Here is a 25,284-nt window from a genome sequence, read left to right as displayed (position 1 = left end):
CCAATTATATTAATATGTGAATTTTCTTTATTAAATTATTCTTCAAATATTTCTTGCATGTGTGTTCTACGTTTTAATCAAAATTTATTTTTATATAGGACTCTCATGAAACCATTCTTTTCTTAAAGTAACTGCCTTTGCATATATTCTTTCAACTGGAGTCAATTTTGAGTAGTCTTTGTCCCATAGACAACTGGACTATACAACTGGCACTTGTCATTCATCAGGATGACTGGAAACCATCCTAAGTATTGTTTGGTCAATGGGCAAAGGTTATCACTTCAGGAAATTCCCCAGATTTGAAATTAGAAAAATTTCCATGGTTAATCAGAAGGTCTTACTGCAAATTATCCAAAAAGAAAATTTGAGAAGAATCCTACTCAATTCTTTGGGTTTATACACTATCTTGCATAAAAGCATTATTATTTCAACTATGAAGATAATTTGACATTGAATTAAACACATAGAAATGTTTCATTTCATTCTAGAGTGTTGGGAACTTGTTCTTTACAAGAGTATGAGTGTGGTATAAATAACATTTATTTAATTTACCTAATTTTTGATTAGAGTAAAGGTAAATTCTTCCTTAAAGTAGCATAATTTGGAAAAGCAGATAGAACACAAATGCAGAGGAATTAATGCATAATAATTATAAACCACAAAATATGATGAGGGTCATAGCTAAGCTTTATATTTCACATAGCATATGTCTGGTACAATGCACAACTTTAAGCACTGTGTATATTAGTGTGAGTCATAACTTCTCAATGAGGCACCATTCTAATCCTCATTTTACAGATAGCAAAAATGAGTCAAATAATGGTTTGATAACATGCCCTGGATCACACCATTAATGATTAGCAACTATGCTAAATCTATAGAGGTTTATATGAACATTATAAGATACAATTGAAGCAACTTGCCTTTGGAGGATAGATAGATTTGAATTTGAAGCTCATTTTCACAATCCATTGTTTTTTCCTACCTGTATAAACAAGGACAAGTTATTATCTTTTCTGAAACTCTGGATACTTATTACACATAGTTCTTTGTGAGTTTAAAAGAATTTTATGAGAACTCAATACAAAGAAACCAGTACTCACAATTGACTCAAGAAGGTAGTTTTTCAGTATTTTTTTCATTGCCTCATTTGCTTCTTTGCTCATATATTTCCTAAATCTTAATCTCTGACTCTCTATGCCCTTTCATCTCTCAGAAAAATCACCTTATTTCTAAATCACAAGGAATTCACTATTGGTTTTACTTTTTCAATTTTACTTTCTTTGGGCTGGGGATGTGGCTCAAGCAGTAGCGTGCTCGCCTGGCATGCGTGCGGCCCAGGTTCGATCCTCAGCACCACATACAAACAAAGATGTTGTGTCTGCCAAAAACTAAAAAATAAATATTAAAATTCTCAATCTCTCTCTCTCTCTCTCTCTCTCTCTCTCTCTCTCTCTCTCTCTCTCTCTCTCTAAAAAAAAAAAAAAAGAAATGCATTTAAAAAAAATTTACTTTCTTTGATTAAGAAGACTAGTAATAAAGACCCAGTTGGATCCTTATTTATAATCATGTATTCTTAGGCAGAAGTATATAAAACTCTGACAATGTGTAAAAATGTTAAGTAGTTTGTGACTCCTAAATTGCATACTATAGACAGATGACCTTAATCAAAGTTTACCAAAGTATCTATTAAAATGAAGACTCCTGTTCCACTCTAAAACTTTTGAGTCAGTATCTCTGGCAAAAGAACCACTAATGTGCATTTTTAGCAAGTATCCTGGATGCTTCTCATCACTTGAGATTTGAGAATCACTATGTTTAAAGGCCAGGATTATGTGTATTTCACAAACTAGTAGACTGACATGCTGGTGCATACAAAATACTAATATATGACTGAAAGGTTAGATAAGTAGAAATCATTCTCATTTCTGAAAGAAAAACATTTTTAAGGTGAACTCAGCACAAACTGTACAGCTTTCAGTATCTACTATTGTAATATTTCTTCATTTCAGACAGTGTCAGATAGATGGGTGACAGGAAGTTCCAGTTATGGAACTTCATCTGAGCAGACTTTCTGTCAGGTCACTGGCTTCTCTTCTTTCTATACTACCCAGCACCACAGACCTCATTTCTTTATGCAAAGGCAAGGCCTTTCAGGGATTTGCAGTTGGAATGTTCTTACTGGAGTTTTTGTTTTATTTATTATTGATTTATTTTATTGATTCGTTTTAGAGATACGTGTCAGTAGAATGTATTTTGACTTACATACATGAAGTATAAATTACCCTTCTTGTGATTGTGCATAATGTGGAGTTACACTGGTTGTGTGTTCATATATGAAAACAGGAAAATTATGTCTGATTCATTCTATTATCTTTTCTATCACCCCCATCTCCCTTCCCTTCATGCCCCTTTGTCTAATCCAACGAACTTCTATTCCCCCCACCCACTCTATTGTGTGTAGCATTTACATAGCAGAGAGCATATTTGGCCTTTGGTTTGCTGTGACTGGCTTATTTCACCTAGCATGATACTCTCCAGTTCCATCTATCTACTGGCAAATGCCATATTTCATTGTTCTTTATGGCTGACTAATATTCCACTGTGTGTATATATATATATCATATTTTCTTAATACATTCATCTGTTGAAGGGCACCTAAGTTGGTTAGCTTCTATGAATTGAGCTGCTATAAACATTTATTTGGTTGTGTCACTTTTGTCTGATGATTTTAAGTCCTTCAGATATATACTGAGGAGAGGGATAATTGGGTCAAATAGTGGTTCCATTCCAAGTTTTCTGATGAATCTCTATACTGTTTTCCGGAGTGTTTGTACCAATTTGCAGTCCTACCAGCAATGTTATCAGTGAATCTTCCCCCACATCCTTACCACCACTTACTGTTACTTGTAGTCTTGATAATTGCCATTCTGACTCCAGTGAGATGAAATTTATGTGTACTTTTGATTTGCATTTCTCTAATCTAGGGATGTTAAAGATTTTTTTTTTTTCAGATATTTGTTGGATAATTGTATTTATTCTTCTGTAAAATGCCTTTTCAATGATTTTACTTCTGGCATTTTTAGTCTTGTTGAGGAAGTTGGTTCCTAGGCCAATATGATAGAGAGTTGGGCCTACATTTCCTTCTTACAGGAGTTTTCTTGCTTTAGACTTTCACTCCATTTCTACGCATCTTTGCTGAAGTTCCCCTCTCCAGTAAGACTACCTCCTTGCTCAGAGTTCCTGCTCTACCTAACTTGTTATATTTCTGTACAAAGCACTTATTACTTTCTTATATGATAGATTTATTTATTTGTTGCAGTGCTGGGAATTGAACCTAGGACCTATGCATGTTAGAAAAGTACTTTACTACTGAGCTAAGTCCCGAAACCTTGATATATATATATATATATATATATATATATATATATATATATATAAATTTATATGCATTTATATTATATTTATTTTTTATATTAGAGGCAATGGCTCAGCTCACTAAGTTTTTCAGGCTGGCTTCAAACTTGCAATCCTCCTGCCTCAGCTTCCTAATCATCTGGGATTACAGGTGTGCACCACCATACCTGGCTTAATATACTCATTTCTTTTGTTTATTTTATATCTCCCTAAATGGGATAACAAGCTCCATGGAGGAAGGGCATTAATTGAATTCTGTATAAAGTAATTTTTCTTTCTATGTTTAGATGATGACCAACATGACAAAGAGAGATAAGCAATAATATTTGACTTCCTTTTTAGTTATTCAATTTCAAAAAAAATTGTATTCTGAAAGTAAAATTGGTTTATTCCATATTTTATAATGGTAAGAATTTACCTATGTTAGAGTCTTTACTTAAAAAACTAAAATCACTTATTTTCATGTTTTAGTACACAGTTGGTTGGTTTTGTTCACTGCCATTAGTTCGAGTGTGTAAAACAATAACATAATTATTCAATAAACATCTGTTGACTATAATCTAATATTAAAGTTTTTAATTATCTGATATCTGTCTGGCATCATATAGAATTCATCTATATATATATATATACAAATTATTTACTTAATTTTCTTTTGTAAATTGAATTATTAGGTGATAGAATTAAACTTTATTGCATTCTTCAACACATCAAGTAAAAACAAATTTTGTGCCTCACATAAATAGAAAGGAGGAAATGTGATTACAAATGAAATTAGATTAATGAAAATGTTGAAATTTCATAGTAATGTAACCAAGAAACTTGACAATTTATTTTATTCTTGTCAGTAAAAGAAATCTATTATCTAAATATCGCTTTTGGTTTTCAAACACAAAATCAGAAGACTAGAACTAAAATCAGTCCTTCCAAGGCTTTTAAAAAACAAAATTAAAATCCCTTGTGTATTTTAGTATAAGAGAATGCTTGCTCTTCTGATATGATGCATTTTAATTTAAATATCTTACAAATAATTAATATGCAAATTTTGAACCATTGGGGGATACATTAAACTATTTAGTTAATATTTATGGTAAAAAGTCAGACTCTTCCTCCCATCCTCCTGTACCCTCCTATATCCATTCTGCTTTCTTGTCTCCCTCTTGCCTCTACTGCCATTATAGGGCAAGACCCCTTCACCTTCCTTCTACCTTCTTTACAAATTATACAAACTTAATATAATAATTTAAAATTTGTTGAAGAACTTTTCTCTTGTGCTTTCCTGATTATGTGACCTTTCTCCTAACCTTCTGTAAATACCTGTCTGTCTGCTTTAGAGTTCAGGAAGTGAGCTGTGTAGATTGTTGCTGAATGGATACAGTGGAGAAATATGGAAAATACATCCTTTATATTTTCATGAGTGGAATTTTGTAGCAAGATACTACTGTGCTGCTAAAGTTTTTGAGAAAGGATTATCTAAATATCTTTCTATCTGTATCTTTACAAGGGTCAAGGTTTTAGGACTCATTTTATAGAGTTTCCTGTAGTGCTGTTTCCTGGTGGTGGGAAGACTGGAGAATGGGGGAAGAATATAAAAATCTGCCTTTTCCTGATTTGGGGAAGAGGGAGCAATAGAGTATAGTGACAGAAAAAGAAATACAGGACAGAGAAAGAGAAGAAAAGATTAATAGCACCTCTTTCTTTTACACCCAGGCCCATGAAATCAATAAGCTAGTGTTTAGAAATATCTAAATGATGTCTTCAAGAGGGAATTAGGGAGTGGGGAGGAAAACTTGAAGAGAGATGTTATATTTTTATTTAAAGAGAGATTTGACACCAGGATGAACTGTTTATAAAGCCTAATTACTCATTATACATAATCAATAATTTAGTTATTTCCCCCCTTGCTGGTCAGTGAGTGGAAGATAAGAAGTTAAAGGCAAATTATAGGCAAGCAACATAATCCATATTCTTTGTGCACATTTGCATTGTAGTTTCAATTAAATTCTGTGACCCTCTTACATCTAAATAATATTATCTCAATTCCATGCTTAAATATATTAATGTTTTTCTTTTAGTATCACATACAAATTTTTAATAAACTACACCAAATATGGCCTTTAGGACCTGATCTTTATTTACAGAAAAGAGATAATCTTGTTCCAGCTCCTGCCAGACTCAAAGGGTTCCATCAATTATATCAGTTTTTTAAATGTGCAAAACAGTGTGAAACATAGGGTCCTCCTGGAAGACTCTCTTCTTCACTTTTCATCTGTCTAAGGAACATTAATTTCCAATGCTGTATATTTTTCTAATTTTCCAGTTTATAATGACTATTAATTCATTATTAATAATTGTTATTATTATTATTTTGTAATTCTATATATTCACAGCATATAATATTTTGTCATTATGCATTTATTCATGCACATATCTGTTTCAAGTCTGTAAGCTTCATGCTTTTGGGGATTATACTCATTTTATTTATTCACCATTACCTTTTCAGGGACTAGTCAACACCCAACACATAATAGACATTTCATATTTTTACAAAATAAAAGTACTTTTTCAAGATGGGGACTAGGAATAAATTGTTTTCAAGGCAGCTTTGATGTCTGCTTTATCTTGTCCCTTTAAATATAATGTCAATATTTTGTATTTACTTATTAATTTTCTTTAGCATCATGGTTACTGTCCGGTCTTGTTGTAATCCAAGATATTTAACTTCTAACATGGTAACTTAGGTGAACTGGATTTTTAATCTTCTATGAAGTTTTCTTTAGAATAGGAATAAAAGATAAGAAATTAGAAACTAGAATTAAATGGAAGCCATTTCTCATTACTGACTCACTTTCATCACAGGCATTTTAAACACTAAAAAGATGCTTTGATGGGGGTACTTTTATTCCTAGAAAAAAAATTGCTATGCTTATAAAAGGAGTGCAGTTATTTATTTTCCTGTTATATTAACATTATGATTTGTATTTGGGAAAATGAAAAAGAAAAGTTTATTTCAATTCATTGATTCACCAAGACCTCTATGGCGAATTTTTATTCTCAATAAATCTCAACGACCCTGAGGGTGGCTCTGGAATACAGCAGAAGCAGCATCACCTGTGTTGTTAGAGATTCCATATTTGTCATTCCTTAAGAGCTGAGTGAGCTCAGGAAATTTGTTTAGTTCTCTGAACCTTAGAGTCCCCAGCTCTGAAGTAGGGATATCTATTAGTAGAACTGCTAATATGTATAATGCACTAAACACTGATTCTTCATAGGCACTCAGCTCATGGCAGCTACTTTAAGCATAGAGTAGTACTCAGCTGAATGAGCATAAACTGACATTGCATAAGGTAGAATTTGGCCTATAAATCTTTTTATGGGCAGCACAAATACAAAGCACTATGAGGTCACTTTAACTATTTTATCTGAAACATCAAGTGAAAGAGATTTTATTTTCATTTCTTCCCTATTCCACAGAATAACAACTAAATTGCTGATGAGTAAATGACAATCTCTTGGGGCTGTTGAACACACATGGTAAAGCATTTACTATTCAACTGGATTTAAGCATAGTATTTCAGTATATACCATCTGCTCAATATATATTTATTAGCCAGTTAATTTTACCTTTTAAAAACATTTATTTTTCTGAGTTTAACCTTTCAAATTTACCCTGAGAGTTTTCTATGCCTCTCAAATACTTTAATATAGCTTGTTCTCAACTTTCTTTCCATTCTTTTAAGATTATTCCTTTTGTTAAGTTATATGTTAAAGCTAGCTCAATATACTTCCAGTCAAATTATGCAAGAGAAACAAGTTATAATAATTCTGTACACAAATACATATTAAATGAATCAATCTATATTTGAATAACTAAACAGATCTTGACTAATTAGTAACTGAATATTAATTGGCTACCAGCTGGGAATTTGCATAGTGTCATTAGTCTGACCAGGACAGTCACCCTGGTTGAGACTAATTGTTTTGCATATAAGTATTTAAGTGCAACAACACTGATAAATTGGTGATTTATAATTTAAAAATATAGTCAAAATTTTAATCAAATACTTTATTTAATAGAAAATTTATATTTACAATAGATACTGGAGTTTGTTTTCTATGTATTGCTCTTTTCAAATTTATATATTTCATTTCTACTACATCAAGAAGATCCCTGTATAAAGCTTATACCCTTACTTTATTCTTTTTGAACATTTTTTATTTTGACATTTGAAATTATTTGATCTCTCACAAGCATACGAAGTCTCTAAACAAAAGAATTGTTAAATGAGTGTCTTATTGAAGAACTTTGTAAAAAGGTTCTGAGTATTAATGATTCTGCAGAAGAGGGGTTACATAAAAAATTACTTAGTATGAATACTAGAGAATAATCACTGACTAGAGAATCATTCAGCATCTTTATTGGGCCTACTAAAAGTATTAATAGAAAATCCCCACTTTTACTTAGATGTTGTTTTACTTATTTGTTGTTTTTAATTCTGGATGAAAGAACCATGTTGTGGCCACTTTAACATTTAAGTTATCTACACTGCATCAATGATGATTATTTTTAATAAAATAACACAAAATTCTAAAAATAAAAATTTTTGTTTTATTTTGTATTATTTGTTTCTCGTGATGTTTGGTAAAACATCAACACAAGCAAATAAACTTTCAGATTTATATACTTTGGTGATCACGGTAAAATGAAGCTACGAAATGAGACCATAGTCAAAGGAAAAGGCACTTTGCTGATTTGAAATAATTAGAGCACTAGAAGACTGCATTGAATGTTAGTTATGTGAGTTTGTCACAAATAAGACAGTGGTCATCATTCTCAAAAATAAACTCTGAGGAATGTTTTACTAGGAATCATTTCAAGACAGAATTTCTTCAAGAGATTTCCCCCAAGAAATCAAAAGAAGCTTTGAAGTATAGGGTTTATCAAATTCTGTTTGAAATGAAATACTCAGTTTTTCCCTCAATTTACTTTTATGTTAAGTTCTAAGATCATTTTTTATTTTACGAAGATTACCGAATTGGGAGTATGTTCATAGCTTTCACATGGAGATTATTGGAGAAGATTGAGTTGCCTTACAAATGGCTGAAAATTCTTGGTAAAGGGTCTGTCAGAGTCTAATGGCTCTGCCTTAGAGTTTCTGAATGTGAATTTTAAGGTTTATAATACATCAACAGTGGACACAAGCATGGAATATGTGGCCACATAACACTGCTTTGAAATGTTAGTTTCATCAATGAAACCTGGTGATCAGGCATTTTCAAGATAAATTACATGAAGCACCTCTCTTACAGTGCTAGTTATCAAAACTGAGTGGAACAAATATTCAATGAAAGTTTATTTATTTAGCTTGAATATATGAATTAGTTCCTGCTGTTTTAACAAGTATCCAACTGGCATTTGTTAGAATTAAATGATGATCTCCATGTGAGAAATATAGTATGTTGGTAATCATTAGCATTTTATTGACCAATTTGAAATCACTGAATAAAACTGAAATCAAACAAATGGTTGTTTGAATAGTAAATAAGAATGGGAAAAAAGAAAAGATATTTCCCATCTGGCACTGTTAATTGTTTTCAAATGATTAATGATGAAATATTTACAGGAAGTAAAAAATAATACATCTATCAGATTCAGCATTAGCTCCCAAGGGACACAGAACATAAATTCAATTATTGAAATTTTTAGAAGCTTTCAACTATTTTTTTTATTTGCAAAGCAGTGTTCTTAAACACAATGGAAATGTGCAATATTTATGATCTTTAGGAGAAGTTTTTTTTTCAATTTGTTTACATACCTAATATCATAATATTTTGCATAAATACTTAAGCTATTATCTTTCCAAGATGGAAAAATGCCTTATTTATATCTTTATAATAAAGTTTTCTCTATTTTGGGATAAAATAAGGGCATACAACGGGGCCTCCATGTTTTTGTATTTCTTTACAGTCAGAACACTTAGATGATTTTGAATCCTTGAGGTGCAGTGTAGATTACAGCATTAATATTTTGTAAGATTACACTGAAATGTAAAAGAAAAGGAGAAGAAAAAAAAGATGTGGTAAAGATGAGAGGTTAAGTATTAATAGTGAATATTTCTGTTCATTAGCAATATTGCATGAGTTCTCTCAGTTATTCTTAATGCTTGCTATGGATACAAAGCAGTAATCTAATTTTAAGGATGAAACAACTGAGGTCCAAATACCCTAAGTAACTAGATAATAAGCAATTCTAGCAGAGGACATATTTGAGTAGAAAGTTTTTCAATATACCTGTATGGGCAATGTTTCAAAACTCTAACCACAATTTGCAGCATCCTAGACTGCGTGATGTGGGAGGTCTTTCAGGTCACCCTAAATTTACTGGCAGAGTTCTGCGATTACTTATTGATATTTGTTTTGCATGACACAGTGAGGTTAGGTGGGATCTGCCTAACTCTATCATGCAATCCTCACAGCATTGACATCTTTCTGAAAGATTTTCCCTTCCAAACATTACAGTTCATGCGAGGTTGGTTTCTGTCCTTCTGAGTATTCTACTTTAGAGAAGTCATAGAAAGCTCAAGAGTAGTGGCAAGAATAAGACTGTCACTCCTATGCTATATGCATGGAAGTACATAGTGTTTTCCCAACTATTCCATGTCTATGAAACAGAAGATTGAGCTCATGCTTCATGAGCCTGACATTCAAGCTCTGCTACTGGGAGAACCCCACGCTTTCCTCCTTAAAACTTCTTAGCCTAACCCACCCTCTTCTGTGACCTTGACTACCTATATTTCATAGACAAGATAGTGTCTTTCTCTGTTAGAGACTGATACTTGACTGTCTCAACATCAGTTTGTCTCTTCCCATCAGTAACAAGAACCCTGCTTTTATTTGGGATGTCTGTACATCTGATCATATTCATTGAGTATAAGTGTTGTTTGGGATTTCTGTGAAATTGATTTTAGAGGTCCTATGCTGCTCCCCTTCTGCTTCTATGCCACCTAATATATAAGTGACATAGATGGAACCCATATGGGTTTCTTAAACCACAAGGTGATCTTAGAATGGATGATGATGTTAGAGTTATGCTCATATTGCTTTACATTTGCTTCTTGAGATCCATTTTTCCCCAACCCCCATGGCTTTCCTTTTAAAATGCTTTTTTTTTTTTTTTTTTTTTGCTCTAAGAGAGACATCTATTGATAGCATCATAAGAAGATTGCCTATCCAATGCAAATAGCTACTTCTAAAATGACATATCAATTATCCCTTTACATTTGTCCTGTTTCTTTTAAAGGCTTTGAGTGATACAGTAATGAGAATCAGAAGTAGAGTCTCTAAATATGATGCTGAAGTTGGGTTGCAATCATATTTCCAACTTAGAATGTGAAATGTGTCCCATTTTTTTTTGCAGCCAAAGGGTAAAAAGGAATAATGTTTGATTGTGAAAACTCAAGATTTGGAGACTAACATCCCAATCTGACTCTTACCTTCTGCTTAGGTAAGAGTGATAGTTGGGAAAAAAACAATTCCTTGAGATGTGGCTGTGGTCTAATTTAGGAAGACAGATGAGGCTGATAATTTGAATTTTCAAAACTGTCTCACCATACTTCTTTTTTAGAGGTAGCCTCTTCTACCAGCATACTTCCCCATTCTTGACTAAGACAGGCAGTCTTCTCTCACATTACCAAAAGTAGCCAAATTTAACTGATATTATTTGGTATAAGTACATCATAAGGAGACTTGTATTCTCTCCAGTATCTACTTTCAATATCCCTTACTGACTCTATGCACAGAATGAGAAATAGATAAAACATATTACAGACAGATGGATCAGCTCTTACTCCAAGAGGTGATTGTTTTCATACCAATGAAATTGTCAACTTGTATGAATTATTTTTTACCATACATTAAGGAATACATTGTTGAGGGGATGACCAAAATTTATATAAAGGACCACAATGTTCTCTGTAACTAGAAATGACAGTGAATTCTGCTGCAATGGATTTAGGATCCCTATGTGAAAACGATGGTGTCCCACAGTGATGGGGGTCAAGTAGTAAAATGTAACCCTTACAGACAAGGTGGGCACAATTACCATAATTAGCTTGAGATCTATAACCATGGCTAATTATTTCCAGGACCCCAGAGAGTTAAATAACTGTGCAGACTTCTAATATATTAACTTATGTAAGTAGAAAATCCCAGGCCTTCTGAGCAAAAAAAAAAAAAAAAAAAACAAGACTTGAGGTACCATAGTGAGGTTCTTGGCCTCTTATTCAATTCTAAAACTTAAACTGTCTTGCAGCCTTCAAAATTGATTGACAGGAGGCCAAACCCTTTCAGGGAAAGACCTTCAAAAAGGTCCTGAGTCAATATGTGGATCTTTCTTTATGTTCTCTCCAGAATCTATAACACCTTAATAACGTGACTAAGAAGAAGAAAAATATGAACATTTTATGCATCTGGGTTGTGAGTGAAGCATGTGATCTAGTGCTCCAATTAGGGACTATTGGATATCAGGTGAGAGAAGAAATCTCTATAAAGTCACTTAAAATAAATTCAGTGAGATTGCTTTTTTCTGTTTACTAGTCCTGAAATAGTTGGAGTGAAATGTATACTTAGTAAATAGCATGTCCTTTCATTGGTTCTTTGTCCTAAGGAATAAGGGTTATTATTGTAGAAATGTCCCATATAATTTTCTGTTATGGTATTTTTCTTTAAAATACTATGTTAAAAGATGCTAAATCAAAAGCAATACCACATTCCTGAGAGATACTTCAGTGATTAGTACCATCATCAAAGACTTTAGAGATAATGGAAAGGATATTTTACCTATTTTAAAATATATTTTATCTTTTTTATTCCCAATTAATTTTCCCATTTGACTACTAGAAAAGTTAGAGAAATCTTGTAGAATGACTATGGATTATAACCACCTAATTCAGATAATACAATAATTTTATCTCTGTTCTGGACATGATATCTTTATGGAAGTAAATAAACACATGCCTTAGTCATTGGAGTGCTATTAACATGGAAAACACTATCTTTAACCTCTAGCCAGTTAACATAATCAGAAACATTCTGTCTTCACATCTTAATGACAGAGCACTATTTGCCATCTAATTTCATGTCTATGTTAACTTTTTGCTCTCTGTCATAATCTAGTTTGGAAGAAACTATTTTATTTGTTTTTAACATTCCATAGATCCCATGTTGATCCATTATATTATGCTAATTGAAACAATTAAGAAGGAAGCTTTTAGCAACATATTTGCTTTAGTTGAATGTATGGAGTTCTACAAAATCCATCATGTTTCTATGGATACCTTACTTGGGGCTTGCATGGGGATACACCCTTCAAATGAAAGACAAGTTCCTGCACTTTTCACTACCCGCCCCCACCAAAATGTAATTGGCATAAACTCTTAATTTTGGATCAAACAAAATATACGGGCCTAATTTAATAATATATTAACCAGGTAGCCTATCAGACTGCAGTTTTGAGTGGAGCCCAGGGCAAGTGAAGGATATCCAGAAGGTCTAAGCTGCAGTAAACTTTTTACTAAGGTATGGACCTTAGGACACAGGTAACAATTTTAAAAGAGATGATGAATCCCAGTGACTCAGGAGGCTTAGACGGGAGGAGCACAAGTTCAAAGCCAGTCTCAGTAACTTAGCAATGTCTTAATAAACTTAGTGAGACTCTGTCTCAAATTTAAAAATAAATAAATAAAAGGGGCTGGGATTGTGGTTCAGTGGTTGAATCCTTGGGTTCAATCTCTGATACCAATAAAAGAAAAAAAAATGGGGGGTGTACTGTGGCAGATCCGGATGTTTGGTCAGGTCTCTTGCAAGTCCAAACATAAGAATCACAGAAGAGATATGGGACGAAATTCATGCCTTATTCTGCTATCATCTATGCTCCATCAAAATGTAGCTCCTGGCTTACGTACAAACATATCTTGGTAAATTCTGAATGCCTCAACATGAGAATTCTGAATTCTCAACATGGAACATCAAATGATTTTTTTTTTAACCAAACTTACCAAAATGGAATAAAGATGTAATCACAGTTACTGAAATATATAAAAAAATGAGTTGATTATTCTATTTATTATCCCTGTTCAATATTTATTCTTACTCTTGCTCTGTGCTTTAAATAACTACAAGTATCATCTGGGCTCCTATTCCCATAACAGTATTTCCGTATTGCCCCTTTAGGCCTAATAGCAGTATTTGCTTCCCCATTGTGCTAGTAATCGGAATCTTCTTCACCATCTTTTATTGCTCTTAACCTTCTCTGTACCTCTGAGAATAGGTCTGTTATTCAATTCTCAACCATTAACACTTTGAGTATGAAATTATATATATATATGTGTGTGTGTATATATATATATATATATATATATATATATATATATATATATATATATATTTTTTTTTTTCCCACAGAACAAAAAGAGGACTTGGGAAGAAATTGGGTTTTAATACACTAGATACATAAATGCTATCTCTTTTAAGGAATTGGTTACTTTGAACATTTCTATTATAGGCAGTTAAAGCATAATGCTCAATGGTATAACTTCTCATGCTGATAACTCTTCCTATTGTCTGGAAAGCTCTCCTTATTTTTTATTGGCTTCATCTCAGCATCCATAGCATCCCACATATATCTCTCCTTCCTGTGAAAGAATAGACTTAGTGACTTTGCTGTTCACTTTGAATTCAGAATGTCTAAAATGTGCCTTTATATGCCATTCATGCAACACGTATTGCTCTCAAATAAATTGTAGCAAATAGATCTTGAAATCAGTAGGTGGTCAATATATATTATTGATAAGAATGTCATTTAGCCATTTACTTTGGAAGTAAGGATAAGCCTTCTAAGTATGTTTAAGTCTTTGATAGTTTAAATATTTTCTTTCTGGATTCTTGCTATATGTCTATTTTATGATAAGCTATTTACCATCCAACACTGATTAAAAGCAATATGGAATGCTATCATTGGGGCTTGCTTCAGAGGAGAACTGATGTGACAATCCCAGATCCTGGTGCCTCTTCCTCCATGGTCATCTTTTGGCTAATCTTTGGAATTAACTTTCAAAGACCTTTCCTCTGGGTGTAGTCCTGTCAACATCTGCTCATTTTCATTGATTGAAATATTTTATTTTCTTTACTCATAGCCATCCTTCCCCAAACTGCAAATAACACTGTATGCCTTTCATTGAAGAGTGATTTTTTTGTCTGTGTATGTCTGACTGGCATATATCTCATAAAATTAGGGCACTTGAAAGACAAAAACTTTTCTAATCTTGGCATTTTTGTATCGTTAGCACTAACAAATGACTGGCTCCTATCAGAAAGACAAAGAAGTAATTTCAAATAAATTAGTGAATATATCTTCAAGACCTCACACTGGATCCATCCCTGTACTCCTTCATAAAACTTTCCCTTCCTACCATTCTCCATCACCTTTAAACCCACTGTACCAGATAGTTATTTTTACTCCCTCTGTGATTCAATAGTAATTTGTATATGTTTCTCTTATTTCATTTCCATGCTTCCTCATAATTATTTATGTCTTTCTCACTATGCTATGTAATTACCAAGTAAGAGGAGCTATAACAGCTGAGTGTTTAAATCTCAGGCTCTGAATTGCAGCTTTTCTCCATCGTAGCTACTAAGTGTTAGTTAAGTTACTTAACACCTCTTAGATTCCATTTTCTTATTTTAAAAATAGATATAATTCATTCATTCACATAGAAAATGTAGATTATATGTTCAATTGGCCAGGTGTTAATGTAGGTACTGGAAATAGATTTACAAAGAAAAAAGGAGACGGAGAGAAAAAAAGGAAGAAAGGAAGGAAGGAAGGAAGGAAAGAATGAATGAAAGAAAGAAAAGAAAAGAAAGAAAGAGGAAGGAAGGAAGGAATAAGGAAAAGAGAGGTGGGTATACCTCCTGGGTGTTTCATGAGGGCAAGGAGTGACTCCAGTGTACGCTCTCTATAAAGTCATTTACAATGAAGCCCTTGTCCTCATGGTTCATCCAGTCTGAATAAGGGTGCATTCACATTCTATATTCTCTATACATTCTCTATTTATCTATATTCTTTATATATCTAAAACAAAAATATAATTGCACATCAGTATTCTCAAGAAAATTAAACAAAATTTTGAAGATAAGGCAGGACCTTTTTTGGTGTGTATTAGGAATGCTGATGTAGGGATTGAAAAGTCACTCAAATCATTAGGGTTATACAAAAACTCATATTTTTTTCTTCCTGATGAGTTGTAGGTTTGAACTTTCTACACTATTTGGACTAGGTGATTTGCTTTAGACTGCAAGGAGCCACACACTGGGGCTTTAACCAGTTCATGCTTTGTCATTTCCTTACCTTTCTGGGTTTGTCATGGGACTCCCTTTCAGTTGGGCCTTCACATCAACCCACGCTGGACATCAGTGTGTGACTTGGGTATTTCTTCCCTAGAGTACCTGCTGTCCTTCTTGACATGAGCTCACCATTATTGTTGCTACCATCACTACTATTATCATCTTTTATAATATTGTTTGTATTGCCTACATAAAAATATTAGGGGTGCATATCTTTCTCTTCAGTAAGTATGTGTCTTAAGGTACTGAAATACAATTTTTTTGATACTATCTTCACAAATGGGAAGAGAAAAGTCCAATTAATTAAAATTACATATCAGAGGGGGCAGAATGGCAGCACTTAGATTCATAAAATTTCATGATTTGGGAAAAATTTAACTTTATGTTTTGAATGCTACTTTCCTGTTGATTAGTTGTATATAACTGGATACTCATTCTGTTGAAATCATTGGGCTTGGCAACCTAAGAAATCTTTTAATGCAAATAACATTTAAAAATGAAATACACAGTAAAAGATATTAAGTGAAGTAAAATATCATCAATATGAGGATTAGTAGAATGTGCTTCAAAATGACAATATAAACTAACAATATTAATTCACTTTTAGGCATAGAAATTGAATCTTGAAAGATATAATTAAGTAACTTAATAGGACAGATACATGAGTTTGAACTGAAATGGAGCTCAGTTTCTCTTAAACCTTTGCAATGGAGACACAGAAAAAAGAAAAAAAAAAAAAGAAAAAAAACCCTCTCTGGTGGCAGAAATTGCTAACGCATCAGAGTAAAATTGTGGTTGTGAACATGTAAGGACAGATCTGGAGGGGTAGGGAAATGCAAAGCACATCAGAGGCAGTATTTCAGCAGATAAAATTAAATCAAAGGAGAAAGCAAGTTTACTGGAACATAAATATAAATGATAAAATAAGAACTACATTTTCTAAAATAAGTAAGTGTCCCTTTCGTAAGTATTTCAGTGGTATCAACAAAATAAACTCTATGATTTAAAACTTTATAAATGAAATTGTAAGCATGCTATTTCTGATATATACTAAAAACTAGAGACTTAAATATATTTTTCTCTTAGATCTTGTGTCTACCAAAATAATTAAATTAAATTGGCATCATGGATTCATAATAAGCATAGAACAATCACAATATTAGCCCTCAGAAGCTTGACTTGAAATAATATATGAAGAGAGATTTCATTAGAAAACATTTAGATGCTTTTTAGAAGTCATTGGAATAACTAATGCAACTTGTTCTTCTCTGGGAACTGAAGAAGATGAAATTATTATACAGACCAGCATGCAGAATTACATTGTACTTTTAATTTTCCTTTATTTGACAATACATGTTATAGTAAGTAGAAGAGGTTTATAAAATGATAAGAATGAGAAATTACTTTTTGCCTTGTTTTGAGTATTTTCCCCTTATTCAGAGCTCTTAATAAATGAAAATGTGACTAGCAGAAGTCTTAATGCAGCAACATAATTTTTAGCAAGTGGTTTCTAGACATAGGATGGTTCAGTCACATTAGTATTAAAATAAAATATATATTAATGATATCTGACCTATGTCTGACTTTTTTCGCTTAGCATAATGTCTTCATGTTCATCTGTATTGTTGCAAATGTCAGGTTTTTCTTTTTGTTTAAGGCTTAAAAATATGCTGTCATTTCTTTATTCATTTATCTACTGATGGACACCTGGGTTGTTTTCACTATTATGAATAGTACTGTTGTTGAAATGTTTGTCCAATTATCTCCTCCATAGCCTGATTTCAATACTTTTGGTCATGTGTTTAATATTGCACTGATGTATCATATAGTAGTTCTACTTTTAATTATTTGAGGACTCTTCATATAATTTTCCGGAGAGGCTGCACCAATCATATTCCCATACCCTGAGGAATTTGTTAGTAAAAGGATACAAAATTTCAGTTATGCAAGATGAACATGTGTAGAAATCTACTATAAAGCACAGCATTCGTAGTTAATAATTGTCTAATATAAAATTAATTTTGTGAAGAGGATATGTCTCATGTTAATTATTATTTTCACAAAGTAATAAGTTAAAGGTGGGGGATAAACTTTTGGACTGACGGATATTTTCCTGATGTAGATGGTTGAGGTGATTTTATAGATGTATCTTTATTCCAAACTCTTCAATTTGTGTACAATAAACATGCATCTTTTCCAATTATATCTCAACAAAGTGGTTAAAGTGCAAGTAAAATAAAACAACAACAAAACACACAAAACTGTCTACATACTACTTAAAATGATTTGTATCAATTAAATTTGTATCAATAAAATAAAATGACTTTAATTAACTATATACACATTTCATTTGGTAAAACAGTTTTTACATTCAGAAAATTTAATATAGTAGTGTTTCAAATAATAACCATAAAGAATAATTATTTTTTAGTGTAGAGATATGTATATAAATATATTTGATATTGATCTATGTATAATATTTGTGTGTGTATGATTTAAATTTTCTATTTGTGTGCCATATTGGAAGCAATAAAAACTAACTTGAACTAATTTAACTAATTTAACTATCATGTTTTCATCTGTTATAAAGTGAATATATGGAGTGTGTCCTTTTTTTTTTTTTCCTGTCCATGGAGATTGCTTCAAATGGCTCAACACTACTGAGTTAACAGAGGTAGTCAGATTTCCTTGAATTTTTAAAGTGTTTTAAAATGAAAGATTCTTCCACTAACAAATTCCAGTAGAATTATCAAATCCCTGTCACTGAAGTTTGGCCATTAGGTAGATGGATGGGTTTTTATTCCTCCTATCATTTTTACTTGTCATGGAATTACATTTATCCTCCCTAAACCACTCAATGAATGCTTTTCTTGGTTGAGTTGAATAGGATGTACCCCAGGAAAGATGAATTATTCCATTATCACTAAAACCTTTATTAAACTTTCATATTTTGAGGAGGCAGAAATGAATGATATAAACAGAAAATAATTAGGCTTAATTCCTCTCTCTTTGGAGTTTACAGATATTTGAAAACAATGATATAGAAATGTTAAGGTCACGGATTTAACACAGGGATGCATTCAACAGGGGATGCAAAGAAATGAGCTAAGTAACTTTTTACCATGAACATTTACTCCCTTGAGCAAAGTATATAAGTGAACTGGGTGAAAAAAAAAAAGACCCCTGAGAGTTGCATGTTGTGATTCATAGGCACTCTTTCAGTCACATAAGAAAGATCACTGCCAAAATCCCACGACTTAGCTGAATGCTGTCCAAATGAGAGCATGATAAGAAGGGGTAGGCAAATCTTCATATCCCTTCTCAGAAATTACTAAAGGTAAGGGATTGTCAACCTGCATCTGCTTTACATATCATAAAAAATGCCTTGCATTTTGTGAGCAAGAGGATTCAAATATGCAATAAGGTAGTTATTAGAAAACATTACAAAGAATTACACAAAATCTGTGGATTCTTTCCATATTGATAAAGATTTAAGCACATGCTTGGAGACTTAAACCCTTTTATAACTTAGTTATCCTTCATATACTAACATTTCATTGCCTCTCTTATATTCCTAATCTCTAAATGGTTACCTGATGTTATTAATCCTACCACATCTCTGTTTCTTTCAAACTAATCCATTCTTCACTTTTTTGGGGGCCAACTTAATTAAGATAGATTGTTAATCTTTTCACTGTGAATAATTTTAATAAGTGCCAACTCATTTTTCTCTATTTTCTATTTTAGTATTCTACAGGGCATTTATTTTTGACTAAATAACTCGCTTCACAGTCAAAGATGTGCAGGAATATGCCCACGCTCATGAAATTCACTGGTCATCACATTATACATTGCTCTGGAGTAGCTGACTTAATAGAATGGCAGAATGCTCTTTTGAAGACTGTTATGGCACCCACGTGGTTGCACTGTCTTGCTGCACAAGGTTCTCTGGAAGGCTAAATATTCTCTGAATCAGCTTCCATTGTAGGAGGCTATTTCTCTGATTTTCAGGATTCATGGCTTCATGGATCAAGAAGATAGATGGGAGTGGTATTCCTCAACATTACCCTTAGTAACCCACTAGAAAAATATTTTGCTCCTGTTCTTATGAATTTATGCTCTGCTGGTCTATAGGTTTAAGTTCCAGATAAAGAGATGCTTCTATCAGGAAAAACAATAATAATTCCATTAAACTTGAAATCAGGACTGGCATATGGCCACTTTGGGGCTCCATGTCTTCGAGTCAACAGGCCAAGAAAGGACCCAGTTTTGTCTGGGATGATTGATCATTATTACATGGGTACGTGTGACTAAAATTCTACAATGGAGGTAAGAAAGAGTATGTTTGGAATACAGGAGATCCTCCAAGAGTTACCATGCCCTGTCACTAATGTTACTGAAAACTTACAATAATTTAACCCAGGCGGGACTACAAATAGCACAGACCCTTCAGGTTTGAGTCATTCTGTAAGGCTAAAACAATGAATAACTGATATCAACAGGGATACAGATTAGGCAGTAGAGAGTAGCAATTAATAATTTATATGACCACTGGACTGGTTGTAAATAAGAAGACAGAAATTGTCATTGAGTATTTTATCCTTATTTGGTTATGAAAACATAAGTGTGTATGTACTCATATAATAAGTCAACATTTTTGTTTTCTTTGCTCTCATATTCCCTTGTCATGGAACGTAAAATGATTTGACTTTATATTGGTATTTAAGAGTTGTGTCACATTATAGTATTTATGATATGGAATATCAGGATAAGAAAAAATGTCCCTCAAGAATGTTACTCCCTTTGACCAGAAAAGAATTAGTGCATTTTCAGTCGTACCCAGAATAATTGTATCAGAGTAAATTGAAATATGCCATTGTTATTATCTTTATTTGGAATTAGGTATAGTTTAAGGTTAAATACATAGGCTCCATCTTTACATGGAGTGAGGCTATGATGGCTTATTTTATGCATTAATTTGCTTGGACTGAGAGATTCAAGAGAGCTGGTAAATCATTATTTCTGGGTGTTTCTGTAAGGGTGTCTCTAGAACATAACAGTGCTCGAATCTCTAGACTGAATAAGAAGACTTGCCTTCATTAATGTGGTTGAGCATTATCCATTATGTTGAGCATTCACATAGAAGAGAAAATCAGAGGAAAGGCAAATACTCTCTTTGTTCTTCAGCTTGGATACCCATCTTTGCTGGCTCTTGAACACTGGCACTACTGCTTCTAGGTTTTTGCACTCTGGGACTTGTATACCAGTTTTCCCACCCTCCACCCAACACAATTTGGCCTCAGAGTTGGATGTAAACCACTGACTCCCCTGGTTCAGGAAGCTAGATTCCAAATAAATTACACAATCAGCTTTCCTATGAGTCCAGATTTGGGATACAATATTGTGGGACATCTTAGATTCCACAGTCATTTGAACCAAGTCCCTTATTTCCTATAATAAGTATCCTCTTACATATGCAAATATATATCTCATTGATTCTGCTTTTTCCAGGGGACCCTAAATAATATTGCCCACATCTTTAAATGGTTGCCAGATAATAATTCTTCCATCTCTCTTTCTCTCTCTCACTCTAACTCATCCCTTCTTTATCTTTTCCAAGATTGCTAAATTAATAGAGATTGTAAATATTTTCACTCTGGATAATGCTACTGATTTTCAGGCATTTTTCATGATCTATGGTCTTTCTAGCAAAAAAATCCCTTGCAATAGTTTCATACTACTGACTTGACACTATTTTTTTTCTTTTTTTCTTTTTTCAAAAATATGTATCATGGACTGGGAATGTTGCTCAGTGGGTAGAGTGCTTGCTTAGCATGCATAAGGTCCTGAGTTTGACCTCCAGCACTGCAAACAGATACACATACACACACACACATACACGCACACAGACATGCGCTCACACACACCTTTCACACACACATACATATCATATTATAAAACTTTGACTTAAAATATCTAAGAATTTTCCATCAAATAGGCAATAAATTTGACTCATCAGATTAGAACTTATAAGGCTCTAATATGACAGATTTTTCTTCAGCCACCTCTCCTTCACCTCATTTTCACTTCCCCATCTCAGCCCCAGGTTTGATGAAGGTTTCATGATATTTTGTGCTCATTAATACATGTGGATACTGTTCCTCTGTTTGGAAAACTACTTTCTTCTCCACCCAAAGAGCTCTTACTTTGCCTCTGATAGTGTGTCCAAATGTTATCCCCTTTGTGTAGTTTCTGGTGTGTTCCAAGGCAGCTGAGAGCTGTTTTTCCCACAATGTTTTATTTTTCTGATTCTTTTAATATTCTGAGGACTCTTAGAAGTCAAAGCCAGGGTATTGTTCATATTTTCTCATTTGCTAGCACTCTCAGTGCTGTACCGACATCTCATTACATGTTGGTTTTGATTTTCATATATTTTCAAGCACATTTTGTGAAGTACTGCAAAGCAGATTTTGTTACCATAGAACAGACAATATAACTAAGTCTTAAAATCTGAAAATATAAGGGTTTTTAATTTTGTTCTAAATATTTGCTTTGTTTTACTTATAGCTTAGTGTCTTTCTAGCAATTTTTCTTTTTTTATTAACATTGTATTTAATCCTGTGAGAAATATGTTTATGTTATTTCTATCCATATTTCCTCCTGTGGGGTAGAAAGTAACATTGCTCCTTTGTACAAGATTTTCTTCTAGCATTCATTAAGGATCAGCATATTATGAGCTAAAATATAACCCCAGCTTTTACTTATTTAATTTACTGTCTAACCTCATCATGACATAAACTACAGCTTAACAAATAATCAAAACAAAGTATTATACACAATGTAGACAGGTACTTCAGGTTAATTACTTAAGAAATAATTTATAGGATCACCTACTAAAAACTGAGTATTTCAAAAGCATTAATACAAAAACTGTAGTAGATCATATCTTTCCTGAGATGAAGTATACATAAATTTATTTGATAAGGCCTATGTCCACCAGTATTTTTATTTTTTCCAATGCCAAAGATAGAACATTAATAAAGATGAAAATCTGTGGTTAATAGAGACAAATGTAAAAGGAGCTAATTAATGTTGTTGTCCCTACATTTCTGTTAAAAATGACAAGATTTAGTTTTCATCCTCTACTGAGTGGGGGTGCAGAATAGTATTAGGCAAATATACAAACTCCTCTTTTTATTCTAGAATTAGAGAAACAACATTCAGCATTTTTGAAGGAAAGGAGAGGTAAATGACCGGATATTTGCTTTTATGGGAAAATATACCACAAAGTGTTCCCCACAGTTTTTAGTGGGGCAGATTGCTTCAGTGCTTCTATAGTATCAGCTCTGTATTTATCCTGGTTCATTCATTCAGTTGCCCAGTTCACATTTGTGTGCATAGCCTTGCATTTGTAAGTGGATGCCTGGAATCTGTTACTGACTTTCCTCTGAATAATTTTGTAAGTATAAATATCTCTTCTTAACTGAACATTTAGAGCAATGTTTGGTAAGAAGTGCAAGATTCAGAAGGGAAAACATAAATCAAAACTAAAATCATGATTTCAACGCCTTGAACTCTTGCTATATATTTTCTTTCATTCTTGGGATTTATTGAAATGGTTAAAGAGACCCAAATTATTTAAAATGCATAACTACAAAATCTAGCAGAAATGCAACTACAGCTGAATAAAAGGCTATTAAAATGTTGAAATCATTATATTGTATCCAAGGATAAAAGACATTGTAAATATTTAGTCTTTAACAGTAAAAAACTTCTTAAATGAATTAATATAGCCCCCCCCACCACCACCTTTTTTTTTTTTTTTTTTTTTTTTTTTTTTCCTGGTTTATGGTTCTAATAGCCGCCAGGAAATGTCAAATTCATATGCTGTCCCAGAACACAAGATTTAGCTTTTGGATTTTTAATTTAGCTAAAAGATGTGTAAAAGCACACAGCCATTCAGATCCCTATTGGCTCCACATCTGTGTAGGATTATATGCAAACAGTATTTGAGCTAGCATTGGCAGTCACATAGGCTCACTAACTTGAATGTAATTAATTGCCTTTTTTGAAAGATAGAGACAAAAAGAATAAAGGGAGACAATTTGGAGAAGCACTGTATTTAGTAATAATCCTATACATGAGGTAAGGCTCAAAGTTGCCAAAATGGAATCTGGAAATAACGATCCATCAGTCTTATGTCTAAAGTAAATCATAATTGTTCTGAAAATGATTAATGCTGGGTGACAGCCAAAGTTCCTTTGATAAAATAGTACTTAGTCTGATTCTACAATTGAGTAGACAGGAAATGGCTCACCTTTTGGTAATGAATTAACTCTTTCATACACAGCTATAGTAATTCCAAAATATAAGCCACAAAAATGTCTTGGATGCCAGGATATTAAACTGAGTTTCCAGGGAGTACAGACAATTGGTTATTTTCCTATCACTCTCTCAAATTCTTTTTACTTTTACTCTTATCTGCAGATTTTGGTGGAAGATGTTCTTATTGCTCAAGGGCCTTCTTAAAAATTCTCTTTGGCAATTTGGCTACTTCATATTTTACAAGTTAGTAAACAATAGCACCACAGTCCTTTAGTGATATTTCAGCTTGGGAAATTACACAAATATTTTAGGTACTTTGTAACCAGATGGGTCACAATCAGAGGAAATTCCCATAATCTGTCAAAAGCACTAATTTAAATTGTAAAAGATCTTGAGATTTCTGGATTCCCAAAGTGCAAATAATTGCAAAGTTTGGTCTCTGTGATCATACTGTGTATTTAAGTACTTCCTATAGACACATGTCTCTGAATTCCACACCACACTTTCTGTGTGCTGTGTTGCCAAGTCCAGGCACTTCCTTCCCACAGGTATAACTTAAATGCATCTAAAAATGATTTGATCTGCAGAGTGCATATCATTTTAAACTAGAAAGAAGAATAAAGTCTTGGAGACAGTACAGAATGTGGTTATAGTAGTCCAAGTTAAAAATGATCAGATCATCAACAGGGGATTTGGCTGCTAGACTAGTGTGGTTATTAATGGACAAATGCTCTTTCTTCAACCAGGGAACTGCTTCTACTCCTTGTGGTTATGGGAATAGGAAATGGAAGGAGACAACACTTTACTGGCAGACACATTACTGACCCTGCAGAGGCAGCAAGAATAATGATCAGGGAAGGCTTCAGAGAAGAGTCCTGCCAAGCAGAATAATTGCTGCAGGAAGTGCAAGATTCCTTGGACATGATGGTGACTGGGTTGGATGGATCAACAAAATGGGATATTGAATCCTCGTGTGTTAAAATCACTGGGTAAGAAGCAAAGGCATCCTGAAGCAAAGGCATCTACTCACTTATGAGTCATGGATGTTCAAAGGAATTGACCTCTCACTTCCCTTATAGACAGCCACATGCTGTCTTTATATGTGGGATGAGCTTGAGTTCAGATATTCCTTTTGTAATC

The sequence above is a fragment of the Callospermophilus lateralis genome, chromosome 6 (assembly GCF_048772815.1).
Source record: "Callospermophilus lateralis isolate mCalLat2 chromosome 6, mCalLat2.hap1, whole genome shotgun sequence".
Lineage (NCBI taxonomy): Eukaryota > Metazoa > Chordata > Mammalia > Rodentia > Sciuridae > Callospermophilus > Callospermophilus lateralis.
The sequence above is the reverse complement of the archived record's forward strand: the minus strand, read 5'-3'. Positions refer to the sequence as shown.